Genomic DNA, 9,442 nt, shown 5'->3' with positions numbered 1-9,442 from the left:
TTTCTCAAAAAAAAAAAAAAACAACCAACAAGCTGGAATTTGGGGAGGGATTGCCTTGAATTTATAGGTCAGTTTGAGAAGAATTGCCATGTTAATAGTATTGAGTCTTCTAATCCACAAACATGCAATATCTCTCCATTTATTAATATACTTTTTCATTTCTATCAGCAATGTTTTGCAGTTTTCTATGTAGAATTCCTGTTCTTTCATTAAATTTGTTACTAAGTATTTTCTTCTGTGTTTTTAAGCTATTTTAAATGGAATTGTTTTCTTAATTTTGTTTTTTGGAACATTCATTGCTTATAACTAGAAATACAGTTAATTTTTATGTATTGATAATGTGTCCTATGATTTTGCTAAAGCTGTTAGTTATAGCTATAACTTTTGTATATATCTCATCATTTTCTATACATCAAATCATGCCATCTGCTCATTAGGACAGTTTTACTTCTGTCTTTTCAACCTCGATGACTTTTATTTCTTTTTCTTGCCTTATTGCATTAAGACTTCAAGTACATATTGAATAGGAATAGTAAGAGAAGAAATACTTGCCTGGTTCTCAGTCTTTAGGGGAAAGCGTTCAGTCTTGCACCATTAAGTATGATATTAGCTTTAGGGTGTTCATTTGCCCTCTTTAATCTGGCTAAGGAAGTTTCTTTCTATTTCCAAGTTGTTGAGAATTTTTAATATCAAGTGGTGTTGGATTTTGTCAAATGCTTTTTCTGCATCTACCGAGATAATCATGTGATTAGAAACTTATGTCTTTTTCCTTTTGAGTGGAAATAGGCTGTTGTGCATGAACACCCACCACAATATTTGTAAGGGTAATTTATGCTATTAAATTTGCAAATAAGGTTCACTGTGTACAAGATATAGGAACTTATCAAAAATTGTTAATTTATTCATATCAACCTCCTTATTGAAAAGCTATTTGACAGATAAGTGAAAATATGCCACTCAGCAAATCTCTTCAACAAATACATATAATCCAGCCATCTAAACTAATTTCATAGATTAAGTCTTTTTCTTATCAAAATGTTCTACAGGGGTGATAGAGAGACTGATTTGGCTGTTTAATCAAGGAAGTACAAGTTTTCACATTCAAACTGAGTGAACAAATTGACATTAAGACTGCATTTATTTTGTATGGATGTCATTGAGTTCAGTGTAGTTTGGCAGACTAAAAATTGTAGACATATTAGGTAGAAATAAAAATGCAATTTCAGAAGAGATTCATACACTTTTATGCACTGAATTATACTTTAAATTTCTACAGTTTTCTTTGAAAGACAAACCTAACAATGTATCTGAATTATTAAGCATCTGTTCCATAAGAGTAGCTCAATTTCAAGAAGCATTTAGACTGAACACGAACTATACCTCCTAAGAAGACACACAGTCCCTAGAATTTGAAGGTGTATATGATTTCCAGGATTAAACTAAAATTTCTGACCATGTGACCATACTTTTGCTCCCCATAATTTTTAAAAATGGACTATATTTCATAAAAGTATAACAACAAAGATGAGGCTTACCACTCATGCATTCATTCAACAAAAATTTACTGCTCACCTACTATGAACCAAGCACTGTAATAGGCACTAAAAATTCAATGGTAGACAAAACAGAAACAACCTTTGTCTTAAGAAGCTTACATATTAATTAAGGAGGCAGATAATTGCATAAGTCATTATAGTTACAATCATAGATGGTAAATGCCATGAAGGAAACATACAGAGTATTATGAGAGAGAGTAATTAGAGGGACCCAACCTAGTGTGGAAAGGTGACAGACATACTCATTTCAGCTGAAATCGAAAGTATAAGTTGGGATTTGTCTGGCATGTTCTTCCCCTTCCTTCCATTTGCCTTAGCTCTTCCATTCTCTTCTCCTGGCTAAGGCATATATAAGGGCAAAGGTTGTGAAAGAGTTATCTCAAAGAACTGAGAGAAGGCCAGTATGGCTGAAACTTTTAAGGCTGAGTTTTGAGGACCTCCAAGATATAAAGATGAGAAAGAAAAGAAGAAAAGGAAAAGTGACCAAGAAAGAGCAGCCAAAGAGAATCTTGTGTTCCCTTGTGTTCCAAGGGAATAGACTATTTCAAGAAGGAAGATGATAGATTATACTGCATGCTACTGAAGAGTCCATTAAAATAGGACTGAAAATGGGGCACCTGGGTGGCTCAGTGGGTTAAGCCTCTGCCTTTGGCTCAGGTCATGATCCCAGGGTCCTGGGATCGAGCCCCGCATCAGGCTTTCTGCTCAGCGGGAAGCCTGCTTCCTCCTCTCTCTCTCTCTGCCTGCCTCTCTGCCTACTGACTACTTGTGATCTCTCTCTCTGTCAAATAAATAAATAAAATCTTTTAAAAAAATAAGACTGAAAAGAATTTACTGGGTTCAGCAATATGGAAGACACTGGCAATCTGAGCAAACACAGTTTTGGTAGATGGTCATCAAGCAAAATGCCAAAGGGGAACGGATTAAAGAGTGAATTATTTACTATAAGGTAAGTATTGCTGTTGTAAAAATAAACTCCAAAATTTCACTGTTTAAACACATAAGACTTTATTTCTTGCTTGTGGAATATGTACTGTGCAGATCAGCAGGGATCCCTGTTATATCACTTGATTACATAAAGTGACAGAGGTTCCATCATCCTAAAGCTGGACCATCTATAATATACACCTGTCTCAGTAGTTGTTGCAGAGGAAGAAAGCATGGAGACTCGTGTACTCACTCTTAAATTTTGGAAGTTCATTGGCTGGACTACTTACATGGTCTCATACTGCAAAGAAGCCAGAAAATGAAACTTTCTATGTGCCAAGAACAAAGAGAACCAGATACTAGTGATCCCTAGTAATATCTACAACAACAAATAAGAAATAATGAAACAGAGACAGTAAGTGTAGGTCACCATTTTAGGAAGCTTAGTTTAAAAAAAAAGAAAAGGAAGAAAAGAAAAGAAATAGAATGAGAGCCAGACAGGGAAAGGATGCCTGGGGGTGGGGCTGGGTGTCTTTATGTGTGTCTGTCTGTGCCTAGAGAAGCACGGCCTAATTCAAGTTCCATGTTTAGGAAGAATCCAGTAGTGAAAATGATAGACTAAAGACAAGAGAGAGTAAAGAAAAATAATGAAATGAGGTTCCCCCAGAAAGCAGGAATGATGGAATCCAGAGGACAGTGGAGTGTTTGACCTTTGATACAAGGGGGAGGGGCACTGTGCACCTTGTGGAAGGAAGAAAAATGAGCCATGAGTTAAGATGCAAGTAGATTTTGAAATTCAATGGCCATAGGTTAAGGGAGTTCCCTTCCAATGGTGTTCATATATTCTACATGAAGTGTGAAGTAGTTTTCTACTAAGAATGGGAAAAGAGTGGGGGTGAAAGAGAAGGTCAGAAGTTGAGGAAGATAGAAAAGGTAGCAAATGGTGATTTCTGATGGTGGAAGATGAGTCTTGCTCGGCAGTGTGGAAGGCTGGTTGGGACTGGTGATCATAAATTTATCATGATTATTTAAGTAGTTGTAGATGTCCTCCAGCAATGGTGGATTTCTCAACTGACCCTTATAGAAGTGATGAACGATGGGGTTCATCCAGGAAATAGTTTTGCCAGGTCATACTGGATCCAAAAAGGGGGAAATAGTGGTTAAGAATATTTACAAGGGAATTATTTTAATGATGAGATTCACCTAAATCAGTACTGGATAAAGAGAGAAGTGAGATCTGGAGGAAGATGGTCTATGGGACTTTAGGAATGTTAAAGTGTGTATATTTGAGCAATAAGTTGGAAAGGGAAGGAGTTGTGAACAGAGTGAGACAGATGTTCAAGAGTACACATAGAGATGGTGTGGTTTTCACTGATGATGGTGCCCACTCTGACTGTGGAATCAAGCAGCTGATAGAGGGTGAGAGAGAAAGCCATTGAACATGAAGAGGCCTAAGAACTGAGCAGCCAGGGGGTTGGGAAGGGTGCTCCATGGGACATTTAATTCAGTTCCAGAATAATAAGAATGAAAACTGTGACATAGGGACAAAGATTTTTTTAATAAATGAGGAAGAAGTTACACAGGAGGTTAACAGATGATTCCAAGGGAAAAAAAGAAGAGGATAACACAACCTCAAAAGAGATGGGGAAGGAGCAATGATCTCAATGTGACAAATGAATCTAAGAGTACTTTAATTAAGCTCTTCTGAGGAAGTGTAGACCCCATTCAATCTGTAAAATGTCAAGATTCACATCAACTTTCTCAGAAATTGATTAATGACCAGCACTTGACCTAGAAATATATAAATTTGTATGAATAAAGTTGATTAAACTATTTTTGGACTGCTTTGGTATTTATATCAAAATCCACATTTTTCTATAGCTAAGAATCCAGGCTTCACTGTTGTTACTTAATTTTAAAAATGAGTATGGCCATACTCATACAGAGTTCTGATCATGCGAGCATGGCATTCATTCCTCGCCTGAACTTGCTGCTCTCACCCATCCTGTCTCTCACTCAGGAAGGGTATCAGAATACAAGGAATGCCCTTAAGCTTTTAAAATTTATAAGTAAATAATTCTCAAAACACACTTGAAATATAAGTAACCTGTTACTTGCTTCTAACCTAACAATTAAATATAGGGCCCCAGTGTGTAGAGACTCTTAGCACAATTTATCTACAACCCTTGGGTTATTCTTATAAAATCTTCCCTCCCCTCTTTGTTGTTTCTCTTGCCCAGTATGAAGATGGAGTCGGAGGAGGGTAAAAGATAGTACACAATTAAAGTTTCCACATGGTTCTCTCTGTTCTCCAGAGCTGGTCTAAGCATGCCTGTAGTTAATTATTTATAATTATCATTTCCTTTACCTACAATAGCTCCTACATCAATAAGCTCTCCATTAAACGCTCTTCCAGTTAAAACCTCCAGGGAGTGCCACTTGTCCCCTGCTGCGACCCGGATTCTGCCCTTACTAAAGCATTCCAATTTTGTTCAGTGATCTCCAGACTACTGGCCCAGACAGTTGAGGAATTTGAGAACTAGTAATGACAGGTCAAAATGTTCTCCATAGAGCACTAGTTCGGGGGCACACTCTAGCTGAGCCTGCTGTGCTGAGAGCGACATAAACCTGGTAAGGACCTAAGCAGGTGCATGCACAGACTGGTCTTCCTTACATGGTTGTGATGCCATCACACATGCGCAATGCCTGCTCATCACTATACACACAGTGCACAAAGGAGCAAGATGCCGTCAGTGGTGTTGAATTATAGCCAGATGACAGATGACAGTGACATGGTTGGCTAAAGACAATTTTTGCCACCATACATATGAGGTGATGTTTTAGAGTGATCTATCTTGGGAGCATGAGGGTCTTAGTTCTATATAAGCTGACCAAATCTCTGTCCAAAAAGAAATAAATAATCCATTACCATGAGCCACATCAAATCTCCTACAGGAAACCAGGGAAACTCAAAACAGCTGCTCACTGACCATCCCTCCCCAGCCCAGTTCCCCTAGTAGGCTCTGCTAGGGATGTATCCTTTGTGCTTATCACAGGAAACCATGGCCTTTACAAGATTCATGAGTCAGAGGGCTCATTTTCAGAGCCTTCACACCAGTCCTTTGCAAAATGTTGCAAGCTCTTTGGGAAGTTGTTAAAGGTTATTAGGGAAAAATAGGCAGTAGGGTCAAGCCTATCTGGAAAGCACCATGTTAAACAAAATGAACCCGTTTTCTACAGAAACACTCAGAAGGTTTGCTCTGCTGCTATGAATTAGGAATGAGGTGTGCAGGGTTTATCCTCCTGCATAGGATAGGGAAGATTTTTGTCAAAAACACACCCAGGGCAGCACTCTTCTTTGGTTGGAAACATTGTGGGTGTTGGGGTGGGGTAGGGGGGTTTGCTACTGAAAAGGGCAAGACAAGTAAGCAGGTTTTCGAAAGAAGGGGTTCAGTCACTCTCAATCCCCTGGATCTCACTGAACCAGAAACAGGAGTCACTATAGAGCCGACTGAATTGTCCCACTGATTGAATTTACTCAGAACACTTCATTTGTAATTTGGCAACATCCCTGATTGTCAGAGGTTTTTAATCGGATACAAAAGGTTACAGAGGAATACTGCTGCCCAAATCTGGCAGCCCATGGAAGGCTTTTTAATTAACTTTAAAAGGTCTGTGTGAGTCCTACACATGGCAGGATATATAAAACACCCACACTCATCGCTGGAGTAAGAGAAGCAACTGGAACTACTCCAAACTCATTTCACTCGCATTTTTAGAAAGAGCGAATTTCTTGTTTTGAAATTCAAGTTTGCAAATGATTCCATGTAAAAAATAAAATAAAATCAAGTCTTCCCAACAACATGAGTTACAGGGTCAGTGAGGCCTCTCTATTCCAGCTCTTGGTACCTATTGACTTAATTCCTTTTGTCCCTGAAGAGGAGGAGGAGGGGCCCTCCATATACGGGCGACACAGCTAGAGGAGACCCTCATGGGAGAGCTTGTCAATGATGACACTGGAGCGGAGTGACCTTGAGACTTAAATAAATCCACACAGTGAAAAGAAGACAGCAGGAAGTTCTTCTGAGCAAAGCTCGGGATCTCTTTCTAGCCATGCAGTGGGAGCCGGCATGATGACGCCAGACAGAAAGTCTCGCACAATAACGGCAGATGGGTCGTGCTCTCTCCCTACCACCACAGATGGAAAAAAGTCCAGTTTCAAAGATCTTTTTCCTACCTGATCCCTCCACCTCCAGAATGCCAATGTAGACATTCACCAACTGTGTCATTGAAGGTAGACCTGGAGGGCTGTGAGGTGCAAAAGAATTCCCTCTGGAAAGACATCTAATCCAAAATTCCCAACAGCTGGGCAATGGACACCGTGTGTTGGGGGCGGGGGAGGGGGTGGGGAGTCAGGTGCAAACCATGAATTCATCTGAGGACTGGTTAAGAAAAAAACACTTCTCTCACGCATATATGGACAATTGCCTTTTTTTCCAAATCTTTTATAGATGCCATTATGATGAGTAAAATTCACAGCCTAAATAAGTAAACTAATGTTTTTGAACACTCAAAAACATTTGTTGTATATTTTCTCTGTCAATGGGTCATAGGAGAATAACCAGAGCAGTAGTTTCCCTAAATATTTAGATTTTTAAAAAATTTTTATTTATTTATTTTAGAGAGCAAGAGCACAAGCTGGGGGAGGAGCAGAGGGAGAGGGACAAGCAGACATCTGGCTGAGCGAGGAGACTCACGCCAGCCTCGATCCCATGTCTCTGTGATCTTGACCTAAGCCAGACGCTTGACCGACTGAGCTGCCCAGGCACCCTAAATATTTAGATTTTAAAAAAAGACTTCTCATATCCAAGAAGGCCGAGAATGGCTGGGCGAATCCTCCCTTCGTGTTTAGCCAGACCTGCTCTGAAACCTCCCCACATAGGGTTTTCTCGAACCTCCGGCCAGTCCAAGGCACTGTATGGAATTGTGGGATAAGCCTGCCCGGGACATCAAGCCCCGAGACTGCCTTCCAAAGACTTCCCGGACTGGTGAGGAAAGTGGCCCCTCTGTTGAATGCAGTAAATAAATCATCGTCTTTGGCAAATTGGTTATGAAAGTGTGTGCTGAGGACTGCTACTTCTAAGCAAAGGTGGTTTTTGTTTAACCTACATCAAGGCATTTAGTGCTGACACGGGAAAGTCTAAAGCTGCATATCAGCAGGCTCATTTCATAAACACTTGAAGCTCTCCTGTCCTTATTACCAGCCCAGCTCTCCAGCCCTGACTGCTATTTGCCTTGAAGGAAGGACCTTCCAGATTTATTAGTTCACCTGACATTGATCCACCCTGAAATCCTTACTAATTGTCTTACAGATCCAAAAAGAAAGCGTTGCCATGAAGACACCATGTGATAAAAAACATACAGAGACCAGTCTAGATAAACTTAGATATATATAGATATATATATACATTATCAACAAAACGGGCCCCATAATAGGCAACACAGACACAAATGCACACACACACACACGCACACACTGGAAGTCAAGCTCCGTGAGGACAAGAGTTGTTGTCTGTTTCACTCCCTGCTATATGCTTAGCATCTGGAAGAGTGCTGGGCACATTGCGGAGGATCCAACAGTGTTGGGTGGAGAGGCGAGATGTGGGCAGCAGCAGACTGCAGAATATAAAAGATGAAAACTTGCCTTTTAGATGGTTTGAAAACTCTTTAAAATTTGGCCTCCGATTCTAGCTACCTGACTTACCTGGCTGGAGCAAATCTTGGGAATTCGATCTGTGGTCTGGTTGTTGAAATCACATGTATGAGCGAATAATCTGGAATTAGATAGTTCTGAGACTCTCGCTCACATCAGAATCCCTGGGACACCTCGCTAGAGCAGAGGGCTGCCCCCACCCACCCCAGCCAGAGATCCTGAGCCAGTAGGTGTTTGGCAGGGTCACAGAATTTTGTTTCTAGCCAGTCCTCCATGCAGGTGATGCTCAGCTGGCTGGTCTGGGGACCAGCTTTGAGATCCACCAGCCTAGATGTTTCAGGATGAACACAGAGGAGCCGCTGATGTTTTCTTGTTGGTTTTCCCCTGTGTATTCTTTCTGTTTGTTTGTTTTTCCAGGAACCAGTCTTATTTCCTCTCTTTTCAGTTCCTGAAGGTAAACACATCTTACAGTTGGGATGTTCTAGGACTTCATCTCAGTACCTTGAGCTCGACACAGAGGGAAGGGAGGCCAATAAAATGGCCGCTCAGCCAGCTCAGCAGGCAAGTAAATAAGAGACCTTTTCACTGATCTCCTTTCGACTCTTCTACCTCCTTTATTTCCCCTGCCAGTTCTGTGCTACACACAGACACACACACACACACACAGTCACTCAGTGTGTGGAAAACCCCCCTAATAGGAGCTCCTCTGACTTTGGTCAGAGTAAGAGGCTGGAACTTTCCCCCCATTAGCAGACACTTTGAGTGCCCCCCGCCACAGACCCTTACTCACTTCTGATTTTGGTTCAACTATAGTAGATAATGTCCTTGCCAGCTGCCAAGCATCCCACCTCAAATATCTGCTGGGCCTCTTTGACTTTCTGTAGTAAAGTGCTCACAGAAACCCTGAGAAATGGCTCAGTGTGTGCACAGGCCAGCCAGAAGTCTGGGGGATATGTGTCCCTAGGGAACAATCTTTTAACTGCAGGCCAACGTATGTGGATAAACGCCCCAGCCTTTGCTGAGACGAACCTGAGTCAGACCCTACATGTTCCTCAGGCATCTCCAGAGGGATTGATTCCGCAGGGGCCCGCAGCCATGACCTGCTTGACGACATACCTCTTACTGGCTTGTTTTCCTTTCCTGTTTCTCCCTCTTGCTCCCTCACTCCTGATACCCACGGTCACCTCCCTAGTAAACTACGTGAACCCAAGTTCTCCTCAGACTTGCTTTCTGGGAACCCAGTCAA

This window comes from Mustela putorius, unplaced genomic scaffold, assembly GCF_011764305.1.
Source record: "Mustela putorius furo isolate JIRA1106 unplaced genomic scaffold, ASM1176430v1.1 tig00003836_pilon_pilon_pilon, whole genome shotgun sequence".
Taxonomy (NCBI): Eukaryota; Metazoa; Chordata; class Mammalia; order Carnivora; family Mustelidae; genus Mustela; species Mustela putorius.
This window is presented reverse-complemented; position numbering follows the sequence as displayed.